The sequence below is a fragment of the Peromyscus maniculatus genome, chromosome 2 (assembly GCF_049852395.1).
Source record: "Peromyscus maniculatus bairdii isolate BWxNUB_F1_BW_parent chromosome 2, HU_Pman_BW_mat_3.1, whole genome shotgun sequence".
In the NCBI taxonomy this organism is placed as follows: Eukaryota; Metazoa; Chordata; class Mammalia; order Rodentia; family Cricetidae; genus Peromyscus; species Peromyscus maniculatus.
The window spans coordinates 52,180,350-52,186,705 of NC_134853.1; positions in this window are offsets into that span (position 1 = coordinate 52,180,350).

Below are 6,356 nucleotides of genomic sequence, written 5' to 3' on the forward strand. Positions count from 1 at the left end.
TCTCACTAATTAGACTCCCGGAGCTCCACCCAGGGCCTAGCCATGGATCTCTGCATCTAGATCCCTCAGTCATTGGATGGGGTTTCTAGCATGACAATTAGGGTGTTTGGCCATCCCATCACCAGAGTAGGTCAGTTCAGGGTGTCTCTTGACCATTGCCAGCAGTCTATTGTGGCGGTATCTTTGTGGATTTCTGTGGGCCTCTCTAGCACTTTGCTTCTTCCTATTGTCATGTGGTCTTCATTTACCATGGTCTCCTATTCCTTGTTCTCCCTCGCTGTTCTTAATCCAGCTGGGATCTCCCGCTCCCCCAAGCTCTCTTTCCCTCGACCCTTGCTCTTCATTACCCCACTAATGTCCAGGCTGTTCATGTAGATCTCATCCATTTCTCCGTCATTGGGCTATCCCCGTGTCTTTCTTGGGGTCCTGTTTTCCAGGTAGCCTCCCTGGTGATTGCCAACAGGTTTTTATCAATGTTATTTTTGATAATAATTACTCTTATTGGATCCAGGGGATAACTCATTGAATTGCATTTTCCTGGAGACTGATGACTTGGAGAACTGTTTTTCCATATGCTCACTGACAGTGTGTTGTTATAGTTTTTTGTTGTAGTTGTTGTTCTGTAGATATGATCTAGTTAGGTCAATTGTACAAGTTGCCATCAGGTTGTTTGCTGATTTTTACTCTTTATAACTTTTTATTTTTGTTACAATTTGTTGGTTTTTATTTCTTGAGTTCCTTATATATTTTCTATCTCTATTAATGTACACTTGTCAGATACAGAATTAGTTTCCTTTATTGTTATTTTGACATTTTTATTAAATAGGGCTTTTCTCATCTGATTTTCTACTCTGTGTAAGAACTTTAAGTGTTACACATAATTGTAAAATTTTATAGTCTTCAAGAATATGTCATTTAATTCAGGGAAAATTCTATAAAAAAAAAGAGAAATGCTTATTTAAAGTACATTTAAGATTTATTGTAATCAGAGAAAATAAATCTCGCTATCGGAAAATTTGGCAATTTGGAATTAGGCCAGATTAGAAGTCTCTCGAAGAATTTATTTCTATGACCAAATACATTTGAAAGAATGTTTTTTTTTTTTAAATTTATTTGTCCCTTTTTCTTTCACACACTGGGACACTGTGAAGAATGATCACCTCTGTATGGTTTCTGAAATGTGTTTTCAGTTTCTATGCACTCTAGTGTAGCAGCATTCGATCTTCTCTTGTACAGCGATTCCCTTGACAATAACTCTGTTTTTTGTTGTTGATTTGTTTTTGTTTGCGGATTCAGTGTTCCAGTCTGGGTCGAGATTGGTGGGCTCCTACATCATATTGGTCATCCTGTCTTAGTCCTCTGATTTGGATAAAATAACTGAGTAACCACAGCTAACACTGCTCCTCTAAAGATAATTTCTAGTTGAAGTTAACTTTGAATTCTCCTATGAATTTTTTTCTCAGATTCCAATGAATCAAAGTAATGTAGAGAGTAAAATCTTGACTTTGGATTTAATATAAAACAATAACAAGCCATTGATTTTATTAAGAAGTTTATGTGTTTATTTCTTAGAATTTCAAATCCAACCTTAATGGTATTTGGCAAATATGATTCCCTAGGCAGGTTCTCTTTCCCATGGTTATATTTTCTCACAAAGGAATATGTTAACCACCAAGAAAACATCTTAGATTTCTTCAAGCATATCATGAAATGAAAAAAAAAATATTTTGAATTAGAATATGTTTATTTGTATATGATACAATATTGGTTGCTAAAGTATAACCATTTTATCAAAGATCACTGCTGAGATCTATGTGCATAGAGAAGTTTTGATCATATACAGGGGACTGAGCTGTTCCTTGCTGAATGCACACAAGTTATTGCATTGACATTTAAAAGCCTCTATTTTAGCTCAGTCATTGTATGTTCTTTTATTAGATGGAAAGTTTTATGAAAAGAAAACTCTTTTGTTTAGTCACCCAATATTTGACTTAACCATGGATTGATTAGTGATATAATGTGGAGTACATATCATAATTATTTCCTGTTTATGTTTAACAGTTTCAACTTGAAAATCATGTTAACGATCCCCAACAATTAATTAACTGGTCAATTGCTGGAGTTTATTTTTTTAATTTTTTTGTCTTTTAATTCTAGTTATAAACTCATGCCTAAAATATATCTCATACATTTCAGGTAACTGCAGTTAATATGGTGTTCAAACTTTCTTGCATTTTGGCCATACGGAATCTGAAAAAGTTCTCTTGAAAAAGAGCATATTTTAGTTGATTTGAGACAGGAGTTAGCACTTTTGGAAGACTCTGTGTTCTGTTGATAATATGTTAGTTTCTCTTGAATTATCCTGACTAGATATTTTCTGCAGAATACCCTGCTTCCCCTTCAGTCTCATATTTAAATATATTTCATGAAGTATGTATAGTGTACATTATCAATAATTATATGAACAAATCTTGATTTGATTCATTGAAACTTACTATTTATTATTTATAGATTTTAAAAATTTAGAGCAAGTATACTTTTTTTCTGTTGCTCTTGCTTTTGCTGCTGCTGCTGATTTTTGGTGATTAAGGTTGAGACAGGCTCTCCTGTACCCAAGTTTCCTCAAACTCACTGTGTAACCTAGGCTGATATTCAATCTCTGATCTGCTTTTACCTTCTGATTAGAGGCATGTGACATTGTGCTTGATGTTGAAGTTATTTATTAAATAAATATTGTAGTACAATATCTAACACACACACATTCTTAATGTTATAGCCAATTCAAATTCAGGGCCTTAAATATTTATTTAGTATCTTTCACATCAAATAAGTTTTCCTATATCTGTGCTAAGAATTCCCATTCTTAATAAGTTTTGGGACTGGTAGGATTAAAATACAAAATAATTACTAGTTTTTTGTTTCTTAGTTTGTATATTCAAATATCACACCTCACACAGATATGTGACAGCTCTGAGGGGCCATTTAGGGCACATACCTTCCTTGTGCATACCCTTGGTCTGATCCTCAGTACTGCAAGCAAAACAAATAGAAACAAACAAATAACCAAAGCAGACCTTCACCTCCATCCACAACACTGTTGATGTTGTTGCTTAAAAGTTCACATTTTGTTTCATTGTTTATTAATTAGAATACCTGAAGGATAATTGTCATTCCAATCTGAGCATGCTTCCTCTGTGCTCTTTGTTGTATCTGAAAATATGGGAACATCTGTGTTACCATCAACACAATCAAGGTAATAGCTTTTGCTTTTAGTATATGTTCCTCTGGAATATATAATCAAAAACATGTTGTAAAGTTATTTAAATATTTCCTTGCATTACACCATCAGTTGGGAACACAGTTGTACTTGTTTCTTGGTTCAATTTTATAAATCTCTTTTAATAGGTGTAATTATATGTCAATATAAATAATCAGTTTTCTAATTCATAGCAACAAAACTGGATGTGAGCTTTCTCAGCTTAGCTTACCATTATTTCCTTTTATCCTTAGGGGAAGCTGTTTATTTCTTTTCTTTTACAATTTTCTGCATGTCTTTCCAACATGGATTTATCCATTCTTTTGTTCCTAGAGTATGTAATGTTGTCTTTGTTGGTTCTAAGGCAAGTTCACAGTTTTTGTTCCTGTGTTTGCTTTCACACTAAATATTCCCCAATTCCCCTCTATTGGTTATGGGTTGTTAGTTTCCCAATATAAGAAACAATGAAATTGGTTGCTAATTTTGTCTTGCTTGTGTCCCTTCTCTTCCCCAGAATCTGACTGGAAGCAATTCAGCTTAATTCACAGTTAATAGCTACTGGGTGTCAGCAAGCAGAGTTCATTTCTTATTCCATTTAGTGTGGTAATGTTATTTAGGACCACTTTTGAATTAACCATATTCCCTACATATTATCCAATTTTTTTCATTCATTTCCTAGAAATCATGGGTTTGGAATATTTTTAAATATTATTTCCTGAGCATGCCATATGTTCAACTTTTAATCATATGCATTGAATATATCATCTAATTTTGATTTCAAACTTTAATAAAATGATTAGATGGATTTGTTAAAATTTAATATTTCTTTCCATCTAGTGTTTCAACTTCCAGAAGATTTTTTAATGGTTTGTAGAATGTAAAAGCTGCTCATTTATATCAAAATTTTGAGGCAGGAGAGTTGAAATAAAGTTGAGATAAGCTAGCTTGTGGTAACTGAACAATTGTCTAGCTTTATGGAAGTGTAACTATGCTGGGAACTTAACCATATGGTAGACTCTGGTATTTACCTCTCTAAACTCTTTCCCAATTCACAATGTTTATCGTTTGTATTTCAAGAAACACAACTCTGGACGAGTTCTCTTCTTGGTCTTTCTAATGTTACATTTGTAAACAGCCAAAAACTCTTGCGAAGTTTTTCTGTATTATCATGCTCATAACATAACCTTCATCCCTCATTGTGTCGAAGTGTTTATGTACAGAAATGCTTTAAGCTTGTTACAGTTTTCACACAGAATACTATTTGATAAAGAGGCTTTGCCTTAAACTAACCCAGAAGATGAAAACAAGAACAACAAAATGAAAACTTCCCTTGGATCTAAGTTAAAATAAATGATACCTTTGAGTAGATTTCAGATTTCCGCTTGCTGTAGATTGCAACATTTTCCATGACTAGAATGTTGTTGCTTTTTTTTTTCTATTTTATTCTGAAAATAAGCCACATAGATACCACCTTTAAACTCAGTAAAATACATGAGGGATTCATTACTCTTTCAGTGGAAATGGGTTACTATTCGCTTTTTAGCACTAAAGAGAAAAATATCCCTTCCCCATTCTTATAGACATACCATTTAATCAATACAGTTAATCTTAAGTAGTAATCTGGTTTTGACTTTGTCATTTGTGAAAATTTCCTCCCACATACTTCTCACTATTTCAGGAATATGAGAAATCATATTTAAATAAGCAACCAGTTACTGCTTTGGGCATTTGCTTTCCAATTATAAACTCAAGCCTTTTGATGCCATCTAGTCTAAAAGATGAGTCCTGCCCTCACACATTAAAATACAGAAAAGTAAGCCTGTATCATAAAAGAGTAAATTTGAAGGCAATCAAGAGCATGAGACATAAAATTCGAGACACCTGCATACATTTAAGTAGCACTATAAATTTTGATTTAGGACAATAATCTACTCTTAAAATGCAGAATATAGCATGACTTTCACTGGCCAATTGTGCATCTGTGACAATAATATTGTGTTGGCAAGAAAAAAGTAAGATCCTATTCTTCTTTTAACAACTTTGTATTCCTGCCCAAGAATACAAAGATTTCAAGAAATCTTTGATCTTAAAATCATAATGCAAGCATTACTCTGCTTATCCCAAATTTTTACAATAGATTTTTGAAAATAAATTATGTACAAATACATATTTAATATTCTTCATATTTGTGATGACCTGCTTGAAATATGCAGTGGTTAATTTACTATGAAATATTATTTTTTAAGAGATATAACATAAATACACCCTTAAATGTCTTTTAGATATATACGCAATATCAGAGTGAATGTCACTATCTTCTGGAGTCACAAGTATGGGGAAAACCTGTGTGTCACCAGTGGAAAGAGTTTCCTGAGTGACACATCATAACCCTGGCTAAGATTTGCAATATCCATTCCTCATTGTTCTTTCAAATCCATTGAAAAGAGGCTAAAGTTCAGGTGTTTCCAGGCTGAGGGGCCCCCAACTGGATCAGGCCCTCTGAATAGGTGAGACAGATGATTGGCTTGATCTGTTTGGGAGGCATCTAGGCAGTGGTACTAGGTCCGGGGCTCGCTGCTTGAGATAGCTGTTTGAAACCTGGGACTTATACAGGGACGCTTGGCTCAATCTGGGAGGAGGGGACTGGACCTGCCTGGACTGAGTCTATCAGGTCGATCTCAGTCCTCGGGGGTGGCCTTGATCTGGAGGTGGTGGGAAAAGGGGGTCAGCTGGGGGGAAGGGGAGAGGGGCAGGAAAGGGGGAGAACAAGGAAATCTGTGGCTGTTATGTAGAACTGAATAGTATTGTAAAAAAATACATAAAAAGAAAAAGAAAAGAGGCTAAAGATGTGTCACAGTTATTTCCTCTACATGAAACCAAAATAACTGCAATTAGTAATAGTTCATATCCTTATATTTATATCAAATCACTTGCCTGTGGAATTCTGTGAAATTAATGGTCACCTTTCTAATGTATATGTTAAGAATTAGTGAAATAATAACAATAGCTAGTTCAGTGAAGAATCTCATATTCAATTCTAATTACAAGGCAGTCAAATCAATGGACATGATACAAAAATACAGTATTCTCTCCAATTATT